The sequence below is a fragment of the Thermobia domestica genome, chromosome 2, assembly GCF_964235325.1.
Source record: "Thermobia domestica chromosome 2, izTheDome1.hap1.1, whole genome shotgun sequence".
Lineage (NCBI taxonomy): Eukaryota > Metazoa > Arthropoda > Insecta > Zygentoma > Lepismatidae > Thermobia > Thermobia domestica.
Genome location: NC_137455.1, coordinates 9,883,987 through 9,909,385, shown reverse-complemented (window position 1 = coordinate 9,909,385; position 25,399 = coordinate 9,883,987). Strand labels below are relative to the sequence as shown.

At 36.9% G+C, this 25,399-nt stretch overlaps 1 protein-coding gene across 4 annotated transcripts in view; it reads right to left on the bottom strand.

Annotated features, from left to right (window-relative positions):
- Positions 1-23,596, bottom strand: part of Fak (protein tyrosine kinase 2 Fak) — a 414,892-nt gene extending 391,296 nt beyond the window's left edge. For 2 of the 4 annotated variants that reach the window (XM_081738434.1, XM_081738449.1), the window contains exons 1-2: positions 23,481-23,596; positions 11,649-11,690 (exon numbers count right to left, since the gene is read on the bottom strand). The gene's annotated coding sequence lies outside the window, so the exon portion shown is untranslated. The remainder of the gene's footprint in view (positions 1-11,648; positions 11,691-23,480) is intronic. The other 2 variants (XM_081738452.1, XM_081738437.1) reach the window with 2 other exon arrangements.
- Between the last annotated feature and the right edge of the window lie 1,803 nt (positions 23,597-25,399).

Genomic DNA, 25,399 nt, shown 5'->3' with positions numbered 1-25,399 from the left:
GTAATGACTTTTACCCGTGTTCGAGAGGAGTTCTTCCAACGTTTACATTACTGCCAGAAGTGGGCGGTGCACAATTAGAGCATCTCCTGCATTAATGAGTTATGTTCCAAATCATACTATGTTACTCTCTGCTTACAGGTTTGCAATATTTCTTCGAGCGTAATTTTGCCTTTTACGTTCCTTGAAGGTTCCAAATGGTTTCATGTTTCTATCTGCCTTCGTTTCTTCTGGAGACGAGCTTTAGTGTTATTCGTTGAACGCACTTCGACCGTTCTTTACGGATGGCCGCCATGTTGGCTACGGACATGCTAGCGACTTACAATTTTCACAAGTGGTCTTTACTCGTGATTACCTTTCAAACGAGGTACCACACGATGGGGGTTGCTATTTAAAATTTTTGAGTTACCCCCAGTAACCCCCTTTAGCCCCCCTTGTGGGGGATTCTCGTTCTCAGCATAATGTTGCCTTTTAAGTTCCTTGAAGGTTCCAAAAGGTTTCAAGTTTCTATCTGCCTTCGTTTCTTCAGGAGGTGGACCTTAGTGTTATTCGTGGAACGCACTGTATATATATATATATATATATATATATATATAGTGTGGCAATTTAAAATTGAAACTGATATTTTCTCTCAAATGTGGCGCAGCTGTGGTGCAAACAAAAAACAAACGTTTCCTGAATAACTGATACTAACTGCTTTATCTTGACTGAGTTTTGTCGGTAAAACGTCGTATTGTTGCGTGGAAGTCTTTTAAGTCTCCACAGGCCAAAAAACTGCGGCAGTCAAAATTCAAAATCTAACCTTTAGTTATTATTATTATTATTATCAATGGCGTATTTACGATTTTCTTTCGGGGGGACTTTGCTAACTTTCGGGGGGCTTTGCCTGATGAAAATTCTGCAAGATATTTCATATACTTTACTATAGTAAGATTTCGGGGGGCTTAAGTCCAGAAGCCCCCTAAATATACCACTGATTGTTATTATTATTATTACGATAGTAAGAGAATTGTGCATAAAGGATCGATAGTGAATGTCTCACTTTACCTTGGGGTATTGAAAAAATGAAATGAAATCATTGAGTTTTACGTCCCACGCATATGGCGGTTAGGCTAAAGGAGACAGTAATGAGAAATTAATGAAATGGTGGAATGGAGAAAGTCGGAGGAAACGGGAGAATCCCGACAAAACCTACGAGCACGGTGTTTGTCTACCACAAAGTCCTCACGTGCAAGCTGGGATCGAACCAGGGACCCAAGCACCGGAGGTGTACGCTCTACCACTGAGCCACTGCGTACTTTGGGTTACTGAAGTGGTTACCGGTACTTGGTTACTGCAACGTATCACACGTGTGAGGCCCGAGTATCAAAGTGATGCTCAGTGACATTGCTCCATGACAATGCCCAGTTACAAGGCAGTGATTGCGCAAGACTTTTTGAACCAAAAGGGGATCTGTGTACTGTCCCATCATTCCTATTTACCAGATCAGGCCCCGTGAGATTTTCTATTTCCTAAATTAAAGTCTGCACTCAAATTATGACGTAACGGCCATCAAGATAACTAAGTCAAAGGTTTTCAACAGCATTCCACAAAAGGACTTTGAGCAATCCTTCTATGCACCAACGGGCAGGCTGCAGTAATGTATGGATGCAGGAGGATCGTACTTTGAATGCTCCAAGGTAAGAAACTTTTTATCATGTAACTACAGTTTATTCTTGTTAGAAGCAAAGTACAAAAAAAAAAAAAAAAAAAAAAAAAGCTTATTTGACGGAAGCTAACAATCTTAGTAAGGAAGTTTTAACAGTACCAGACAACATACTTTCCTTCTACAGAAGTTAACTCACTGATATTGAACCGAAGACAATGTGCATACACAACTCATCGCCGTGAAATGCCACGGGGCAAAAACAATATCTCGTTAGACCCGGAGTAAGCACTGTGGTGAAGCGTAGTTCAAGTGTCGCCGAACTTGAACAGATTATGGGAGGTGTTTATTGTGGCCCTTCCCTACGCATAAATGTGTCAAGTGTGTAATTTTCGCGCCACCGTGAACAGTATTATACGGAAGTATGCGGCACAGTCCTGGGACCACCACACCGAAGATGCCGCCGCTATTGCCTTTGGGATGGCGTATGGCGACCTCCGAATATCCACACACACAGCGTGCGATGGCTAGCAAATCCGCATATCACAGGCGATAGTCAATCGCGTTATTCATAGAGATTTACGCTTCATCGTTCGCAAGAACAGTGTGCACGCCCTGAAACCGTGTCATGTGGCTGAATGAAAAAGGAACTGTATGAGGCTGTATAAACGTCATCTCGCGGGTGATCGATGAAGTTTCGCGATATCCTTGATGAGGCGTGGATTTATCTCACAGACTGTGGTAAAGTTCGTGCCATCACATACAGACCTGTTGATGCCACGGGCCGAAACACGTTCTTCCATCAGTGCGCAGTGTGTTTCCCAAAAGGGTTCGTAACTGTAATCGGTTTCTTGTGCAGAGGCAAACTGCGTCTCCGAAAGGTGGAGCGAAACGTCAAAATTAATGCTGTGTACTACCAGACTCATGTCCTAACTGAAATGTACCAGCATGTAATCCAAGCATTGTACGGACAACGTGAATCAGGTTGAACTGCACTCAGATCACGCATCCAATCACATGACATGAAAACATCGCCGGAATTCAATCGTCGTATGGAACCCAAACTGGAATTTCGGCAGTTCTCTTCTCTGACATCTCTGTCAAAGAGTCCAGATGCCAGCCCAATGGACTACTGTGCTTTCGGACTCCTTAAACAGCGCCTGTCTTATCGTAAAGTCCGCACCGTCTTCGCCTGTGGAAAGCTCTTAAAGAAGAGTGGGATGCAATACTCATTGTCCAACTGCAACGCAGTCTGCTGCAATAGTCAGTAGAGCCTGCAGATCGAACACAACCGGTGGAGGAAACACATCATTTCCTAGGGAAGTGGAACATTCAAATTCGGCTCAATATAAATGCATCAACCTCTGTAACCTTATTTCGAAAATACGATTCTTTTTTTGTTCCCAACCGATATCTTAAACTTAACGCCAAAACAATTATTTAAATTTAAAAAAAGAAACAGTGAAATACTAATTTAAATGCAAGGTCTACTAGAAAGATTTAGAATTTGTTACGCAATTATTAAAATTATTTTTTCCCATATCTGTTCCATTTTTAATATTTTTTTGTTTCTTTAACCTGTATTGACAATTCCTTGTTTGTTATTTCAAATTCAAGTTTATGATACAAGATCAGTTTGGCAAGTCTTGTACACTTTCAATCTGAAACATTTCTGACTTCAGTTCTAATTAGCATGAAGTATTTCACAAACTTCTTATTGACAACTAAACTCCATTATTTCCGACAGATTTACTGTAAACCAATTTCGATTCTGCACTATTTACACGAAGCTCTTAACAACATTTGCAAACAATTGCACTTTATAATAATATTTGGGAGACTAGTTTGCAGTTAATTTCCTTTCAAAACCCTTATGTGATCAATACCACACCATAAATGTAGTTCACGAATAACGTTTTCTGTACTGCCTGCCATTTCTCTTGAAGTGTGTGCTGTCCCTTATCTCAATGTAACTAATAGTATCTCGAACGAATTCAAACGGAGGACCCAGCATCCCAATGGGAATCTCCATTTTCTTTATATCACCTTTCAGAATGTGCTTTGAAAGCAAACGATGGCCTAGCTAAGTTAAAGTTTTTATCAGTAGTTGTGTGATGGAGAAAAAAGAACTGTAACCCCACAACGAAAAGGTAACTTTCTCACACGATTAGTTTGCACATTAACTGAGAATCTAATTTTAATGGAAGATCATCAACAACATATTGATTTATTGGTTGATTTGGAATTAACGTCGCCTTTCAGTACCAAGCAATGAGATGTGGATCAATTGTATTCAAACTATATGAGCTTCTACCGAGAATCGAACCCGACCCTCGCAACTCGAAGGACTATGCTCACTATATGGTCACGAGGGAGCTCTCAACATCATTATAGTTGAGTTGATTTTTAGTTTAGCGTCCCTTTCAGCAGCGAGGCCATATGAGACGTGGACCTACTGATTAACGTGGAGTCCGAACCACATGAGCTCCAGCCGGGAATCGAACCCGGGTCTCCCACGCCAAAGGCGCGTACGCTAACCGCTTAGCCACGGGGGAGCTCCAACATCATTATAGTAGGCCTATATGCCAAATAAGAGATCTCCAAATAGGGTTGTCTACGAAACAAATAGTTAAGCTATTTTGTGTCGATTTGTTTATTCATTCATACTTCTGGGCATTACTGGCATCGGATGACGTCCATCAGTGACCACAATCCGAGGAAGGGGGAAAGGAAGGAAACGGCTTGGGACCAACATGTCAAGCACTACCCCGGCATACTAACCACTATCTGGTCTGAATGAGGAAACTTCAGGAAAACTACTCAGGAGGTTGGTTCGAAGAAGCTGTTACACCCTTTCGACCAAGTGTCCCCAGTTGGAATCGAGCTCGGGGCCGCTCGCATCAAAGGCGAAGGAGTTAGCGACTACGCTACGCGGAGTCACATCTTGAGTCGAAAAGATACGTCTCGTCTCGTCTCGCAGACAACCCTATTTCAACGCATTATGAGCTATGCGAATCTCCTCATCTTTAGATAAGATTAATCTTAATATAATCCATCATCGGTGCTCCTGTGTAACTGTGTGTGTTAGGTTTATATCCGACCGATTTAGAATCGCTGATGTCACCTGCATAGTTGAACCAGAACCATGAAACCCGCGTCATGTAACAGCTTCCAGGTGCCGTAGTATGAAAATTTCGAGAAATGGAATAAAGCAGTCAAATATTTTGCGTATATGGCACGATTGTTTTAAATCATGTCATCAACTGATTACGCCATATCAATGTGCTTATCAAAACAACCACATTTTTTCATGTTTCAAAATATTGTGGGAATTAATGAAAAATTCTAACGTTTCTTTATACAACTACTGGATTTAGTATTTAGGAAATACTACTTTGTGAAGAGTGTGGAGTATTGTACTGTATGGGGCAGAAACATGGATACTACGTATAAGTGATTAAAAGAGACTGGAAGCCTTCGAAATGTGGGTATGGATAAGAATGGAAATAATTCGTTGGGTCGAGTGGAAAAAGAATGGGAGGGTGTTAGAAATGGTTGGGTAGAAAATAACATCTTTAGATATTATTGAGAAGAAGATGAGAAACTGGCTGGGACAATGCCTAAGAAAAAAATGTACCATGAGGGACGTGCTAGAGTATGGTAGCAGGAAAGAGAGGGAGGGGGCGAAGGAGGCTATAATTAATGAACGATATAAAAATAGGAAGATTATACGTGAAGACGCTTGAAGGTGCTTTCTAGATATTTATACTAAAGCTTTTTAATCGTTTATTTATGGACGTCACAAGTATTTCAAAAATAATGTCCAAAAGGTTGTCCTCCAAAGTAAAATTATGGCCAAAAAAAAAGAAAAAAAAAGGTCTTCTCATATAAATACATTTAAATGCAGCATGCACGGAATACCTCACACTCCGATCAGTTGTGATGGGGGCGGTTGTATACAAGAAAACAATTTGGCACTGTAATACAGTATAACCCAACATTCCACGAAAGATTAATTTTGTTCCGAAAAATAACGCTATATACATAATGCATTTAAATCCGCATTTCAGGAAAATCAAATTAGCAAATTTTCTGCATTTAACGAGAAGAATGCAGAAGAAACATCATTAGTAAATAGAAAGTATTGATATTCATCGCTCACGGGAAGCCATATTTACTAAAATCGTTAAGTGCACTTGCACATTGTTATTTCGATAACTACCGGCAAAAACTAGTCGACATTTCGACAAGTACCGACTAAATACAAAAATACAAGGTCCGTCCTGAAGGTAATGTCAGTAAATATATTAAAAATCGTTTATTAAATTTATCGTTACAAGTGTTTAAAAATCTTCAAAATGGTCTCCTTTTGCGTCAATACATCGGCTCCAGCGGAATGCGTTGCGATAGTCCTCCTTCGGAATGTCCTTTAATGCTGCGGTAGAAGCCGCTTCGATCCCGTCCACTGTCCCAAAATGCTTGCCTTTCAGGGGTGTCTTCAGGCGTGGAAACAGAAAAAGGTCGGGAGGAGCCAAGTTCCGGGCTGTACAGGGGCGGGGGATCGTTGGCACCCCTGCTTTGACCAGGTAGTCAGTGACGATGAAGGCACTGTCGGTCGGCGCATTATTGTCGTGCAACTTCCAGTTGTCTGCGATGTCCGGCCGGATGCGTTAAACGCTGCGTTTCGGTCTTTTGAGGACTTCCACATAAAATTTGGAGTTCACAGTGTTGCCAGATTCTACAAACTCGTGATGAACCAGGTTGTTTTTTGGTCTCCGGGTCATATTCAAATACCCAAATCTTGTCACCTGTAATTACGTTATCCAAAAATTTTCGATCATGTTTGCACATGTCGAGATTTTCTTGGCACGTTCCAACGCAGCGTGACTTTTGGTCGTCAGTGAGCACTTTTGGAACCATTTTTGCGCACACCTTCCGCATGCCGATATGGTTTGTAACGATTTCATGAACCTGAGCTTTCGGAATGTTTAAAATATCGGCCATTAAACGAACACTTAATCGTAGGTCTGAGTTTAACAATTTCCTCACTCGAGTCACATTGTCAGCCGTGGTGGTCGTGGACGGCCGTCCGGCGCGGTCCTCGCCGTTGACGTCTTCCCGGCCTTCCAAAAAGACCTTGTGAAATCGAAACACTTGCCGATCTGACAGGGTAATTTTTTTGTAAGCAGTCTTGAACATAGAAACAGTTTCCGTAGTGGTCTTGCCAAGTTTCACGCAAAACTTGATCGCAAATCTTCGTTCTAATGCATTTTCACTTGCGCAAGATTTATATCTATCTATCTATATCTATATCTATATCTATCTATATATTATATATATATATATATATATATATATATATATATATATATATATATATATATATATATATATATATATATATATATATATATATATATATATATATAACCCTCACGGACACTCTCGGGATGCTCGGAGCACTGTTTAGCTGGGTGTTCCTCCACTACTAGTTTCAACTGGTTAGACTGCGCCCCGACATACAGTCGCGTCACAATAAATTCACTGACATTACTTTCAGGAAAGACCTTGTATATTAGCAATTTTGTTACTTCAGAAAGTTTCTTAGCTTTCAGTTTTACATTTTTGAACATTTGTACTCCGAATTTCAGTACGTATTTTTTTTTTCTTGGGGAGCTGAAAACACTGATAGTGTACGTACTTTTTAAAAACAATAGTTACGATTCAGTGGAATGTTTTAACAACCTGGTTCAAGCAAAATGATTTGTATATTTTAAATGCTGTATGTTAATTTTCTATATTTTTTTTAAGAATGAATCGTTAAAAGTCCAAATCAAATAATTCCGATCTAATGTTTTAAAACACGAATTGTGTTGAAATATCAAAATCTTATATTATACAGTGAAACCTCCCTTAACGGACACCTTTCAATAACGGACACCTCTATAATACGGACAGATTTTTTTGTCCCGGCAAAAATATAAATATTCTCTTACGGAACAAAACCCTCCATTTTACGGACACTCAGATACGGACGCGGACAGTCCTTTTCTCCCCAAACGTTTGAATAACCTCTTCATAACGGACAGGAATTGTTCACGGTTCTGCGAAATATTACAGTATACAGAAAAGTCTTTTCCCCATAAGTGTATCTCTCGAGTCCAAACCTGGTGAACCATCAAACAGAATAGCTGAACTTGTATTTTTTCCGCAATAAACTGCTTTCTGGCGGAAGTCCTAGAAAATTTTCAATAAGCAATAACACTCATGCAGGGATAGTTGTAAGGCCAGGAATTCTATGCGAAACATCTTCCCTTCCCTACCAAATTTAATCCTTTTCGTCTGGACTTTGCATCTTTACCGACAATTTCATAGATAACAAAACAAACATTGTTTGTTTTACAATAACATTTTCAACGAGCAATGCTACCTCTCTTACTTTTTTTTTTTTTTTTTTTGAAAAGAAACATTTTTCTTTTACTCATGATACTGGAACAAGTCTGGGTTGGAGTTTTCCCACCTTCCTTTTTCATTTTCTCTAAAAGGATATTCTTTGTGATTGGGCCTGGGTCAATAAATATGCACCACCAATAGCTTGCCTTATCATCCATTCTGTCAACGAAGATGCCGCGCCAGTACACAAACACACACGCACATGTTTCTTCAGCAATCGTACTGAGGATTTTTAGAGGACACTTGCTAATGAGTTTTATTACCGTTGTAGAGGAAAAAAGCATCCTTTTTCGTTAAACATTGCCCAGCAATAATAGGCAATGATTTAATAGAAATGAATTTCTCCTTCATCCCTCCCAGTAATTCAAATTGTACTAAATAAGACTATTTTCATATTGAATTTTACGTATTTACGCCCATACATAATGTATTTACTGTATATTACTGCATACAATTACCCTTATGAGAAATTAAATTTCTGTAACCTCTCTATAACGGACAAAACTTCATGTCCCATTGGTGTCCGCTATTGAGAGGTTTCACTGTACATGTTAGTGAATGATTTACGGGGAAAAAAATCGTTACATAAGAGTTATACTAACTTAAAACCCCATCAATGTTTAGACATTGAACATTATTGAAATTATATTTAAGTTTTTTTATATTAATTTCGGACACAATCTTTAATCCTTCAGCCATTAAAAAAAATGTTCTTAAAATGGCAGTTGCAAAAACAGTAAAATTAACACATAACTAATATATACACGATTTACTGTACATTCGAGTTTCCAGATATAAAAAACTAAAATTTTGTTTCTCTATATCAGACAAAAAAAAATTAAAAAAAAAATAAAAATAAAAATGCAAGAAGTTCTGCAGAATTTCTAACGTTCATATCACTGTACATTACAAGCAGTATTTTCTATATTTTACCTATATTTAAACCATACTCGCAATTAATGTGTATCTGATACATAATTATCACGCAAAACAATTTCATAATTAGTTGCCGCTCTATAGAATGTTGATATTGTATCGAGAAAAAAAAAAATCTGTAAGACGTCTATAAGAAAAATCTGCTGAGCTGTTTTTCCTGATCATTTGATGGCTCTAATAACCTGTATTTAAGTATGGTGAGAACACAAATACAGGATGTCCGAGAAGTCTCCGTACCCCAGATTTGAGTATCCCAGAGAACAATGTTAGTATAGTTTTAGTTGTAAAATTGGTAACGCTGCTTTGATGGTTCTATCTAGGATACCTGCATTTAAGATCACGTGAAACGTTAGTGGCATGTGCGTGGGTGAACACGACAAACAATGGCACAGGCAATAACTGCGTTTAGGGACCCAGGTTGATTGGGAGAAACGCGCCCTAATAGATGTAACATGACGTATGAGATGCCTCCACGTAAATGAATGAACAGCGATAACACATTTGACGGGATGTCAATTTACATATATTTAACTCACGCTGTGTTTAGTCAAGAGGTTACACTTAACCGGAGGCGACCTTAAAACGATGAGCAGGCCCAGGTCACCTCTCGCACTTGACCGCATTCCTTACGCCTTGTGACCGAACCGCCACGCCCTGGACTCACTATAATTGCCCACAACGAATCTCGCCATTTCTATAACGATTGCTAACACCTTTCTGACGAAGAGTAATGTGCTGCGTCGCATCTGTCAATTATACTTACTTGTGGCGATAATTCCTCTACTGGGTACAGTATCCCAGCATATGCAGTGTCGGTATCGGAACGTTTAAGGCAAACTCACTTCCTCCCAGCAGTATCATCAGGTGTTCCAACATCACCAGGGACCCAATCCCATGTATTTTCTAATGAACGCTACAGGATACATAATAATTAAAATAAACACTAACCTTGCATCCACAAAGAATATTTCTTGTTTAGTTTATATAACTTCTACTTCTACTCTCTTGTTTCTAAATAACTGCTCTTGCTGCATTATTTTAATGTTCACCCACAATGATAAGATACTATAATTTACATGCTTATACGTAATTCATGATATAGTTTTAATTAAATATTCCAGAGCAGAAGGCCAAAAGTGAAGATGTATAAGATTCTATACATAACAAACGAAAAGTTTGTGTTTCACCAGATCCCTACTCGATATGCTTCAAAAATGTCCCCTCGTCGATGAGCATTAAAAAAACAGATACTCAGCAAGATCCAACAGGGGGGAAAATCATATAAATAAAGCAAACAACGTTCTTTCGGAGTACAAGGTTTGTGCTTATTTTAATTAACCGTATCCCATACTTTGAGAACAACCTGGAAGAGTTAAGTCATTCTATAAGTTTCCTGAAACCAAGAAGTGGTTTGAGCTCCGACGGATCTTACCTACCTCACTTTCCAACAGAGATATCACATGCAACTCTCCCATTTGGGACTGAGGTGAACTCTTCCTCCAGCGTAACGGGAAGTTATCACAACGTGGATTGTACTCGACATTTAGTGAGTTTAATAAGCTTCACATTTACTATCAGGGTGTCTACTAAAATTCCAAAATGAAATTTCGTGACCTTTTCTTTATCAAACCTTAAAATTTCGTAACATTCTCAAGAGCGGAATTTTTATGCATGTGTTAGAAGCGTGCTTTGCTTGCGATTTCGTAGCGTCTAAAGCTGACCATAGACATTTTTGGTGGTGAATTTTGACGTTTTAAAGAACAAAATTTTCCAGTTTGTACTTATATTTGTACAGATAAAAAAAATCGTGACTCAAAAGCTAAATTTCGTGACTTTTTCTTGACTTTCATGACCATTTTCTGACTTCGGGACTTTTGTGACTTTCGTGACCGATAGACACCCTGACTATGCAATATAGGAACTTTATGCATGGCATTACCTCTCAGACAAACAAATTAAAATACAGAAAGCATACAATTTGTACACTTTTAAAACAAACTAATAATAAAAATATGTAATCCAAAGGATTTCTTTAACAACTGCAGCCTGAAAATTAAATCTGTGTCAAATGCCAAAAATGGATAAGCTCTGTTTAATTTTAAAATGTGGGCTATGTGCCTAACACTGCTAACTTAAAATCAGGCTATCTAGTATTCACTGTGGAAGTAGTTCATATAATCGGCAGCAAAATGCGCGTGGACCTATGTGCCACCAGTACTGAAGTAAAATCTGGGCTTTTTACTCAACATTTTCATTTTCGCACTGAGCACGAATTCTATACAACTTACAAAATTACCTTGTGCAAACTAAGCTTCTGCATGGAAAATAAAAATTACTGGTTTGGAACTGTTTGCAAACTTCAAAGCAAAAGGAAAGACATAGTAGTGATTATAATATTACGGAATACACAAGATACGTTTCTTTGAACTTTACATTTACACACAAAATGCATACCGCACTTTTCATTGCAAGGTGCTTAAAACCGAGAGGTCGTTATGAATACAAGCACATACCGTTGCACATTGAATACGCTATATGAATGTCATTCTATTTATACAATTTCGAAAGACAATTTCTTATATATAGTAAAGACAACTTCGTAAACATAAGTACTCACCATCTTTATAACTAAAATGGCATCCTGTCTCTGCAACTGGACCTACACAAACAAGTAAATAAAAATAAGATACTTACTGGTTATGAAATGTGTTACTGATTTCCCCTAAATGTTACACTATTAAGACAATGTTATTATATTTGAAATTCTTTGAAAGGTAACACCGTCATGCATGAGAGACTTCCAAACAGAATTCAATTAACTCTTACTAAATAAACATGTCAATGCTGTAGCTTAAATGTGTGGTAATTTATACTGAAGTTCAATAATAGAGGATAAAAATAAATTGATATACACAGAAAAATCACGAGAAACAAGATACTTTACAAATAATTGTATTTATTTATGCACCAAGGTAAGCATTTCAAAGCACTGATTTGTATTAAAAAAGCGAATATTAATATCTCTGTGGTGTATCAAGGGTTATTGTATTCCTACTATTTTGCAAACCTCACTGTTTGCTTAATCATGTAATCCTCCGGATTACTTCTTGCATTTATCTTTCTTCTATCTTCTACCATTCTTCCACGAAGAATTCTCTATTATTATTATTATTATTATTATTATTTGAATTTAATGTCCCACAATAATGCAGTAAGGCTAAGGGAGAAGGTAACGATAGAATGAATGATAATGGGAGGGAACGGAAGAATATCGAGAAAACCCATGCATACGGTGTTTGTCCACCACAAAGCCCATTTGGCCAAAGCTAAATAGAAAAAAAAAATGAATTAAGCGGCAGTTCAAAGAACAATCCGGAAGACTATATGATTAAGCAAACAGCTAGGTTTGCGAAATATATAGTAAGAAAATAATAACTCTTCACGTCACATAGTAACAATATTTGCTCTTTTATATGTATTTATTTAATTTTCATGTTAACCATTTGAATCCTACAAATAAAGGTGAGAATATAGTCACTAAAGGCTGCATTATCCACAAAACCTAAGATCTTTCGGCAGTCTTAAATGCTCTCTGAGGTATGAGTACCCTGGACATTACTACAAGAATATGCCGAATACACAGTGGAATGATACTTTTCACAATACGGATGGTTCGCCCCACGGACTACAAAAGAATGTGTTAGATGACAGTATCCGATACACAACCAAGTAAGGATCGCTTCATCTTCTCGGACGGTACACGATGACCTTTGCCAATTGCCCAAAAGAGATTTTACTGGGTAAAGCTTGTCACTTGCCTGGTTCCAAACTGCTTGCCAGTTAGAATGCATCTGTTGGGCGAAACAGTTTCGGAGATTCGTGCACGGGAAAGTCTCTAGAGCAATACCTTCCAATGAGGTGTTCTTGACACTATATCGGCACGCCCTTTTCCCCAAACACGACGACACAACCCCGGTGCTGTAGCTCATGGGATCTCATCACAATATCATTCACAAAGGTGTCTTTTCTAAAGATATTCTACGGGTTCTTAATAGCGCTTTGCGAGTCAGTGCCAATAAGTACACGACGCAGCGAAAGCTGAAGCGCATGGACGGTGACAAGCTTAAATGCTGTTGGCTCAGTGGTAAATACCGAATAGAGGCGATGCAGACTAAGTTCTGAGCTGCTCTTGTCCGTGACGAAGGCACAGCCAACAGAGTTATCTCCTTTGGAACCGTCCCTATACATCACTTTAAAGTTGGAGCACTGTTCTGGTAACGCTCTGAACTGTTACGGAAACTCCTGGCTATTTGAATACTTTTTGGTGTGAGACGACAACCGAAGGTCGAGCCTTGACGGAGTCAACAACTACGGTGAAAGAGCACAAACATACAGCAAAGAGATGGCCACACAAATTCGTCCGCGGTGAGACTCTCATTAGCACACACGTATCATGGGCGAGTGGCCAGAGGACGTACTACTTACTGTTCGTAAATCTATACACCATGCAACGGAAAGCTGTAAGGATGGTCAGGAATACAACATATATGGGCTGTATAGTTCAGGAGACAAGTTTCTCGAAGATACGCTAACGATGGCTCATTTGCTTTACCATAAAAACTATGAAGAGGACTAGTCTGAAAAGCACCAGCAGAATAGGCAAATTGAAAGTAGCAACCAATTCACTTTCTTACTTTTAATATCAGCTACGTCTGAGACATGTTGATCAGCTAACAGGAATATAATCTCTTCTCCAGTGGCGTTATGCAATCCCAACACGAAATCACTCTCTGACTGACATTCAGGTAGTAGATGGTGAGGTTCTACTGATATCGGAACCGGTCCAATGATAACCAATTTAAATAGCTTCTCAGTTTTCGAATGTCTTTAACCTGTTTGGCTGTATACGTAATAATTCTGTTTATAACAAAAGGGGATAGGTTCTTAATACTACTCAGATGGTTAGATTCAGCAGTCGCATTATCAGTATTCTTCTCTTTAACTACAAGATATCGGACTACAGAAATCGCGATGTTTGTCTTTTCCATTATCTCTACACTGGGTTGAGTTTCGGTCTCGCTCACCTATAAAGATTTGGGCTTTACAGGGAACCCGGACCCAAAATGAATGAATTTTTACCCATAAGAGCGTCTTATTTTTAACATTTATAAGCGTGTGGTTGCCGCAAAACCACATCGAGGTGTTCATGAGGAGAACTTAACGCTACTCGCCTAAAGTCCCGTAGACACCTCATCCAAGAATCACCGCGAAATCAATGTGGTCAAAGAGAATGAAAGAACACGAAACCACCATCCTCACCGAAAAAAAAACACAACCCCCGAATAAAGCTAATAAAAGCCGACACGAAAAAAGGGTAAAAACCAATATTACCTAAGCACAACACTCACAATCTGCCGGACGAAAACTTCCACTGGTCATCTCATCCTCTATCAAATCTTTCAATTCACCTACCCACGAGTTTGGCAGTGGTATTTGCAGCTTAAGAGAGCAGGTAGAGAACATGCAAATGAAGGGTGGTCAAATGAACGTTGAATTAAGCTGCACCCTCCCGTGGTCCGCTGCATGAACAAGGATTAATTACAACAGCGTTTCCAACCGGTGTGCCGCGAGGAAATCTAAACAAAATTGTTAATCCTATAGGAATCAAATTGCAAGACATAGGGAAAAATGTATATTTTTATGTCACATTACTATGAACCTCTAAAAGTTTCATACTGTGTTACTTTTCTGTACATTTTTAATGTTGAGAAAAGTATTTGTTATCATTGTCATGAACATTATTGCTTCATTATTGTTGCAGTTTATTTCGTAACTTGAAATTTTAAAATACTATTCAGTCCTTTTGACAAAGCAAACATGCGTAAAAATGACCTACATTTGTGTTTTAAAAGTGCAAGAGATTTGTTTATTCGTTCGTTATTTAGTGATCTTCCTTTTTAGTGAAAGGTTGGATACAGTTTTCGAAAGAGAAAGCGGATTTTTTAAAACCCGAGTCCTATTTTTCAGTGCAATTGTTTACTATTTTTAAATTAGAACGAAAAATAAGCATAATGATTTACCACAAAGGAAAACCAGTCATCGAGCTTTCTTCTCTGTGAGAAGATTAGTAGGCCTAATCACAGAAAAAAAATATCACGGTATTTCATATATTTAAATAATAATAATCTATATATATGAATGTGCTGCGAGAATTCAAGTTACACATGTAGTGTGCCGCAAGTTGAAAAAGGTTGGGAAACGTTGAATTACAATATAATCCATCGATTAATTCTGATTTTAGTTTTCCTTCAGATTGTCAAATAACCACGCACCTAATACTACTGAGTGATACACAAATCTTACACGTTATCGCTATCCTAACATAACAAGAGTGGGGGACAGTAGGATCTACCGCAAACTCTACCAATATTTTGTGTATTGAAAAAAGTAAAAGCTATTTCTTAATTTTGAAATGTAATTTTCTTGATATTGGTAATTTTACAATTACTATAACGATTAAGACTTATTCTTCTATTTACAAAACTAATATAAGAATAATTTTATTACTATATTGACACACACACTCGAGAATGAGATACTGTCTAATGTAATTTCTCATCATTACCGTTTACCTACCAATGTTCCCATATATTGTGGAAGCTTATGCGATGAATCACAATACAGTCGTCCTTTCATTTACGCTTCATGAAAATCCAAAGTCAATTTTAAAAACATTGTGGCTACTGAGCCTTGTGAGTTAATTTATATACAAGTAATTTGGTACCTAAATATAACCTCTAAATAATATTACATTATATTTTCTAAATAAGATGAGAAGCTGTAACTTAACTAAACTATTTTATAAGGCTATAACTAATATACGCTTTAGATATAGGTTATAAGGATATAACTGCTTTCAGACCTGTTGTATTATGTTTTTTCAATCTAGAAAAGCAATGGAAAATGTGATGTTCCCAAATGGGAACATCTGCGTTTCGTAGAACAATCGAAACAAACTCTGTAATGTAATTGATACAGAAGGAAAACAAAGATAATCTGCAGTGAATGGCTTCCACAGCATCTCAAGGGAAGATACGTGCTAGTCGACTGCAGAATCACTAGATATATCAACTGCCTCAACTCCAATGCCGGTACGCACGCTGATATTTCGGGGTATAAAAACCCCGCTGATATTTTTACTTTATAAATAATGCCACGTTGAAACAAAGAGATAAGCTTGGGATAAAAAAAAAAAAAAAAAAAGCTTGGGAAAACTTCGCAACTGTACGATGAGCTAAGTAATAATCTACTGTAGTATGGACTTTTCATCGACTAATCAATGGTTCCCTACTATGGCCAACACACGGTGATTCGTGTAAGGTCTTTATAACGGAAAACACCTCTCGTATTGGATTCAAAATCTGGACATCGTGTTCATGTGAAGGAATTTTAAGTGCCATGAAAATCTATGAAGGGAAGGATACTGATGAATCTAGTTCTCCACTTGGACTAAAGCGGCTAATTACCGTATTGAATATCATGACTAATCCTTTTACAACGACTTATCAAAAAGATAGTCGTAAACCTGGTTCGTTTGCTCAAATAAAAATTCGAAGTGGTAGTATTTCTTCCTCATGTAAAAATTAGCTTCGATATGTAAATACCATTAATATCACCTTTTTAATAAATATGACAACGTCTATAAATGGTGTTAAACTGGTTTATTATTTGATATAACTTAAATATCCTTTTCTTTAAACTGTTAAGTACACAAACTCACTGACTAGGTAACCATAAAACATGTCCATATCAACAACTATCCCATAATAATCACTTACATATATTAAAAACATTCTTCTTTTGTTAATAGGAAATTAACATTCTACTAAGTATAGTGCATATGTATGAGTACTTTCTGCCCTAGGTACAGGTAAATATTACTTAAGCCAAAGTATTTTGTTGTATAAAATGTCGCTCGACAAAGGGACTGAATATAAAAGTCATGAGTAGGCTTGGCTTTTATCTTCAAGAACCACTGGTCCGTTTACATTAGTGTTGTTTACATTACTCCTGTCCATCATATTTTAATCGCACCTTGTATATCTATTCATTATATTTCACATATACATATATATAAATACATTCATAACAATTCTTTCATTTCATCAATATTTATCTTCAATTAGATTAATTATATTTATTTCATTATTATCCATTATATTATTAATATATTTTCTTATTAAAATATCGTCGCTTATTTAATTAATCGTCGGAGAGTGCGATTTCAAAAAATGTAAAGGACAAACGTGGGTTACAAATAAGATTAATCTTTGCGGGCGCATTAAATAACAAATAAGTCAGATGTTGCATTTAAAGGTATACATAGTAGCACTAAGATGTTATAATAAAGAAGAATCTTGTTCAAGTTAGTCGTTGAATAATTAATTTTATAGAATAGATTTTCTTCGTAACATAATCTTTGACAATTAAATTTTCAACACAAATCAATCTAATATAAATAATCTTTGCTTTTAATTAATTATAAATCGAATTATAATTCCTCATATTAACAAGAAAGAATAAAAATCATTTGAAAATTAATTTTCCAGTCTACCTAAAACTCTATTTAAGCACTTCAAGTATTTTTAAGAATCGTTTTCATTATTGATATTAACACATAAACTTTAAAATGAAAATTTACAAGAATCTATAACTAACATGAATTTAACCTAATTTCAGTAACGGTAATCAGGTTACATTCGAACTTGCATACGGTTCTAATAAAGTACACTGTACTGCGCTATCATGATTAGGTTCTATATGATATTGTACATGTCTTTCATCGTGATTCTGATTTTGGTATGAAGTCCCATCTCCTGATCTCCAATTACGTCTATCCGCGTAGTTCGCTATATTTCTGGAATTTCGCCATACATTACGTCGATTTTTAAATCTATTTTGACTATATGGTCTAACATATGAATTGCTACGACTAATTAGGTTAGGCGGATTCTCTACATAACCTTGTCTATTTTGCTCATTTTGATTGCTAGAGTATACTCGGCTTAGGTTAGGTTCTGTATTATTCACACTCCGAATATTTAAATTCCGAACAGGCACCAAATGATCTGAATTATTCTTATTTTTACCTATTCCTGATTGTGGATTCATGGCATGGTATTGAGTTTCGTAGCATTGGACAAGCGTCAATAAATGGCTGAAACTCATACACTGTGTGGAAAATAAGATCTGTTGCAGTTTAAATGGAAGCAAATTTCGAATCGATGCTATTATTCTCGATTCCGATTGCAAAGGATTAACGACCTTTAATTCGTTGTAGACATTTACAACAAACTCTACAATAGATTTGTGCAATCGAGGATTGAAGTGTTGATTTCTAAGGGTGGCATCTCTATTTGCCAGCAAAAAGTCATTTTCATAATTTGCGATCAATGCCGCTTTGAATTCCTCATATGAACTAATGTGATCACGTATTGCTTTAAACCATAAGGAACAAGGTGGGAGTAATACATGGGGTATTAATTTCATATATTGTGATCGATCGATACACATTATATTGCATTCGTCTTGGAATTTCTCTAAGAAAGAAGTAGCATTCTCATTACACTTACCACTGAATTTGCTCATAGCTCGAATTTCACTCATCTTAACGCTTAATTTTACCTTCTTTTTCTCATTCCTTGTTCTTGTTGAGTGATAGTTCCTATCCGTGACATGCTGTGTCGTCACACCATCTATGTTTCGCTCGTCAGTACTCTTCGGACAACTTTCTTCTAGTATAATATCTTCATCAGACCCCGGCGAAGGCGAGTTCGTCTCTGGTGAGTGGGGAAACTCAAAGCGATCACTACCCAGGTTATTACGGTAAATGTTGTCTTTAGCCTGTAACGTTCTAATCTCTTCCTGAATAGCAGCTAACAACTGTGTATTTACACGTATGTTATTAGAGTTGTTGCTGACCTGGATCTTTTGCTGTTTAATGGAAGATTCTATTACTTCTAAATCTTTTTTTTACAGCACAGATTTCTTGATTTTGGTGATTGTGCTTTTCTTGACAATCATCGGATATCCTTTTTAACTTTTCCTCGAAATGTGAGGATATGTCGTTCACCACCTGGACAATTGTCTGTTTCCTTTCATCTGATTTCTGTTCTATCCGTCTACTTAATTCTTCATATTGCTTATTAGATTCGTCGAACTTTTGGTCCATTCGTCTACTTAATTCTTCATTTTGCTTGTTAGCTTGGTCAAACTTCTGTTCCATTTCGTCAAACTTCTGTTCCATTCGTCTGCTTAATTCTTCATTTTGCTTGTTAGCTTCGTCAAACTTCAGTTCTATCTTCTGTTCCATGGTCTTGTTAGCTTCGTCAAACTTCTGTTCCATTCGTCTACTTAATTCTTCATTTTGCTTGTTTATCTCGGTAGACATCTGCCTGAATTGTCGCTGTAAAGCTAACAAGAGTCGATCCTCTGATGACAAACCTGGTGTTACACTAGTTTCACCTTGGTCACTAGTATTTGATTCCTGCTGCATTGCTTCGTTGTCCATTTTTCTTATGATTACCTTACCACTTCGCAATATGGTTAAGTTCTTATTCATTAACTATAGTATAAAAGTAAATTCAACCTTACTCTTCTTCTTCGGGAACTGAATTTACAAAGTCCCGGGTGAGGTAAACCAAATTTTTACAACGACTTATCAAAAAGATAGTCGTAAACCTGGTTCGTTTGCTCAAATAAAAATTCGAAGTGGTAGTATTTCTTCCTCATGTAAAAATTAGCTTCGATATGTAAATACCATTAATCTCACCTTTTTAATAAATATGACAACGTCTATAAATGGTGTTAAACTGGTTTATTATTTGATATAACTTAAATATCCTTTTCTTTAAACTGTTAAGTACACAAACTCACTGACTAGGTAACCATAAAACATGTCCATATCAACAACTATCCCATAATAATCACTTACATATATTAAAAACATTCTTCTTTTGTTAATAGGAAATTAACATTCTACTAAGTATAGTGCATATGTATGAGTACTTTCTGCCCTAGGTACAGGTAAATATTACTTAAGCCAAAGTATTTTGTTGTACTTTGCAAGATGAGGAATTATTTGACAATTTCTTCACCTCGTACGCATTGCTGTATCGTTCAAAAAAACCGGTACAGAACTGAAACGAAAAACTAGATGTCCTTCATTCCCGCAAATTAAATGAGTATGGCAATTTACACGTGCAGATTGAGTGAGAGCTCCACAGCTACTTTGACATCAAACTACCAGACCCAATTACCAATGTCAAGAAACATATTATACTCTCGAAAGTCGAAGAAGATCTATGACCCTCAAACATAACAATGGAACAGGTGGCATGGATATGATTTGGGCCTCAGCTGCGTGAAAAGAAATGGTGTTGGATGAATCTTGCTGCTATTGCAGCTTGGAAAAGACACTAAGAACTTCATAGGAAGAACAAGAATGAAAAAAAAAAAAAAAACTTGGATTTTGAAGCAGGACCTATTATAGGTTCTTTTTTTTTTTTTTTTTCACCAGAATTCAGAAACATATTTAAGGCCAGGACTTTTAGTTGTTATTAGTTCCATGCTGTTATTATCGCAGCTCCCATGAGGCAGTGTAATAAGAAATATTGAAAACTACCAATGTTCCCAGTTGGGAACATACCAATAACATACGTAGAATATAAAAATAATAATAAAAAAAAAAAAAACAATAACTTTACATAAATCTCTGAATTATATACTTAAGGGACTAAGCCTGAAAAAAATAGCAATCCATTTAAAAATAATATTTGTTGATTTTTTTTTATTTAAATCTATTTATTTTACTTAAACCACTTGTACTTGATTTCTTTGAAATTTATTTTTTAATTAGCACCTTACAAAATCATATCCTATTGGCGACTTTTCATTTTTACTAGATATTCGTAGCTGTAGCTGACGGCAGCCAGGACAAGCATGGCTGTTATTGCGCTGCCAAAATGTCTTGAGCCGTGGCAAAAATGCGAACTAAAGTTCACACCCTCACACACCCTTGTGTTGAGCCAATAAGGGTTCAGCTGTTGCTAAGCGAGAGAAAGCGAGTGGAATTCATTCAGACGATAGCAGCGCTTGCAACGAAAGACTAGGGATCAAGTCAATGCGGTATAATAATAGTACCTTTTTGAAACAATCATCACTTGATGCCTAAAGACATCGAGATTTTGACTTTGACTTTCCTTTTTTCATTAGATATTTTCGCACGATATAATCTGTATCTCAAGTGTAATTGCTTAAAGATGTGGAAGGTGAGTAGTAGGTATAGAGGTTTCAAACAACGAAGCCACTGGAGTAGACACTACTCGAAAACTTAGTTGTTGCGCCTTACATGTACGTAAAGTACTTGTACGGTGTCATGTGACGAACCTCTCAACTTTACACGGCATTAGGGTAAGAATTCTCCATAGAGATTCAAAGAAGTTTCTCTTTCGAACATCCGCTGCAATTAATGCTGCATATTTTACACATCGCTATTTATCATAACATAAACATTACACATACCGTCACTAACGCGCCTATTCCTTACGGACACATCGCCTCGCTAGCACTTGTGTCCCCCCTGGCGAGCTCCGGCCCTGACTCGGTTGCATAGCATACGTGCTTTTCGTAACCATCTAGCACAAGTTGGTTTGTGTTTCTAACAATTCGAATCTGGTTCTTAAGCTATATGGACACACGCTGTAGTTTTACTCAGCTTTTCTAAAGTCAACCTGCACCAATTAATGCAATTCCTCCCTTAAGAAAAACCTTCTACGGCAGTAACAGTGCATTTGCTAAGAGAAATTCATATTTCATGAAAATATGCATCCCTTTGAGTGGCAATCTAGTACAGGACAGAAGTATTTTCATATGTGTTTTGAATTTTTTTGGCATTGTAGACGTGTATTTGATTAGAGGCTCCGCCCCAATCCAATTTAAAAGTTTATTTACATAACATTCTAGTAGTGTTACTATAGTGTTGGTTGGAAATATTAGAAGTTAGGGATTAACTGTCTTCATTATTTCTTAATTGTCCCGTAGTTTACAACACTTTAACAGGTGGACGTACCAATTTTGTGCACTAATGTAATACAGATGAATATCTATTGAAGAGCAAAGAAAGCATGAAAATAAAACATTTGTGATTAGAAATAAAAGAAGAGTAGGTTCATGTGTGTCTAACCTGAGATCGCTATCTGTACATTAGCCAAAAGGACCATTGGGTTCACTCGAGCAGATGGTTCAACCAAATAAAAATTTATAGGTAAAACACGATGTAAATAATTTTTCGTGAAGAAATGAAAGTGTGAATGAAACTAATTACTGTCAGTGAACAGCATATTGAAATGAATTTTGAGTGATAGTGAAACTATTGTACGTGTAAATATGCCATTCCACTATTCTCATTTACGTATATACCCCCGTCGCAGACGCGCCTGCTCCCTACGAATACACTCCCTCGCTACCACTCGGGTCCCCTGTTGCGCTCCACAACTGACTCGGTTAGATAGCATTAGTGGCCACCTAGCGCAAGTTGGTTCGTGTTTTATGCACTCGTTTTTGTGCCATACGTCCACACTATTTATACTGAGCCCCCTTAAGGCAATCTGCAAGTAGTAATGCAGCTCCTCATTTAGTGCATGCTATCCTAGTAGAAATTCAAAGCTCTAATCTAAGTTGAAAATATAAGAAATTTATCAAAGTTTGGTAGAACCGTCTGCTCGAGTAATGCCGAATATTTTCCTGGTTTTTATGTAAAGTGCTCCATACGTTCAATTAACAGTATTTATAGCATTAGTCTGGCCGCACAATTATACTTGTAAAGTGTCGCATTAGTATGGAAACATATTATCAATCTGTATGCAACTATTTAGGCAAACGCCAAGGAAATGTGTGTGCAGAATGTCTTCGGGATTCATCTACAGCATTTTTTTTTTAATTTAACAATGTAGAACATGTATGGAAGAATATTGTTACACGCTTGACAATAATTACAAGTGCAAAAAGAAAACTTAACACTATTGTATTTCAACAAAATTATAGTATTTCAAACTGAATGGAATTCTTAATATGCTCTGATTTTAGACAACATTGTCAAGTGGTATTTTCGAATATCAATCATACTTTTTGCTATATATTTGATATGGTGCTATAATCTGTGTCATTATTATTAATTTATTTATTTTAATTACGTAAGATGGACAATTTCATTCATAATTGTACCGAATACTGATAACTACTACAGAGCATTTACTTTCAATTAAGAGATACTCTATATTCGTAATTCTTATGTATGCATTTTCTAATTACGTTTTAATTATTAATTTCTTTGTTAATCTCGTCTTCTAAGTAAAACTAATAAAAGGGTTAAATCCAATAAAACACTTACACTTAGAAAATAAGAGATCACTGAATTCCGTAGTACTGCCGAAATTTAACAACCAACAACAACACAAATATGTCGTCGGATATTTATCCAGATATCAGCGGCAGTGCCATCTGTGAATAGAAGATGTAATTGTTTGAATGAGTAATTGTAACAATCAGTGTTGTCATCCAAGAATTTGGGGATAAAATAACAACAGGGGAAATATATAGTGCAAAATACAGTAAAACCAATCTAATTATGTAATTTGTTCAACTTGGCTACATTAGAGACATTACACTTAAAATTTTTTTTTTCTTAAGGGAATTATATATTACTTTTTCAACTGGTCTTTCTGAGTATCTTGGAATATGATTGTAATGCAGCATATTACTTCTACTCGTATTAAGTCCAAATCTTGTAACCTAAGGCAGGTTCTTTCCATTTTAACGTAACTAAGAGGCACCTTTAATTTTCATAACTATTATTGGGGTCACGGTGCTCAGTGGTAGAAAAGAGCCTTCACCTGGTGCATTGGGTATTGGTTCGATCCCAGTCCGCGTCAAGTGGGTAAACTAGCAACTTCTGCTTGAGTTTTTCGGGTTCTTCCACTTCTGCATTCCACCATTACAATCCATCTCATTATCATCGTTTTCTTTGAATGAAACAGGGGGTTTGTCAAAAATCCATTCAGACTTATGTGACAATAGCTAATTTATCCTTTTCTTTACTACAGGATAGTAGCGGCACAATGACCAAAACAAAGGTCGACTAGCTACACCCTGTGCGCTCAATCCTATGATAGAGCTTTTCTATTTGAAGTGTGTTATTGCTGGCGCTGCTATTGATGGGCGTCCCCAAGGGCGCCGATCCTGGGGGACAAGCCCTCCCCCAAATCTTATGTGGGCCCCCACATTTATACAATATTTGGCATAATTTGAATGCAATTTGTCTTATCAGTAATAATTACCGATAGTAACCGTTATCAGTAATAATTAATATCGATCCATTGCTGAATCAAGATCTTTCGAATATTTTTTGAAACCATCTATGTTGGACAATTTGTTTCCAAGCTATTCTCAATGCTACCCAATTTCGTCACACCACCTTATATTAGGATGCTATGTAAGTCTCTGCTTGTCACTTGTGGTATCCAGTAAAAATTTTACTTTTGTCTATCTTGTATATGAAGTGTTATATCTACCATCTAATCTACTCTCTCTCTCTCTCTCTCTATATATATATATATATATATATACTATGTGATCAAAAGTAACGGGACACCTGGCTGAAAATGGCTTACAAGTTCGTGGCGCCCTCCATCGGTACTGCTGGAATTCAATATGGTGTTGGCCCACCCTTAGCCTTGATGACAGCTTCCACTCTCGCAGGCATACTTTCAATCAGGTGCTGGAAGGTTGCTTGGGAAATGGCATTCCATTCTTCACGGAGGCTGAACTAAGGAGATGTTGGTCGGTGAGGCCTGGCACGAAGTCGGCGTTCCAAAACATCCCAAAGGCGTTCTATAGAATTCAAATCAGGACTCTGTGCAGGCCAGTCCATTACAGGGATGTTATGGTTATGTAACCACTCCGCCATAGGCCGTGCAGTATGAACAGGTGCTCGATCGTGTTGAAAGATGCAATCGCCATCTAGATTAGAGGCTGAAACCGCCTTCTCCCAGTTTATATATATATATATATATATATATATATATATATATATATATATATATATATATATATATATATATATATATATATATATATGTGTGTGTGTGTGTGTGTGTGTGTGTGTGTGTGTGTGTGTGTGTGTGACTAAAACGTTTCACAGTTCAATTTCAACTATTGCTTTGAATTCCCATTATATACATAGTAGTATTCTCGAAACTGGCTTAACTTTGACGGAAATTCTTGTAGATGATATCTTTCAAACTTTGTCGG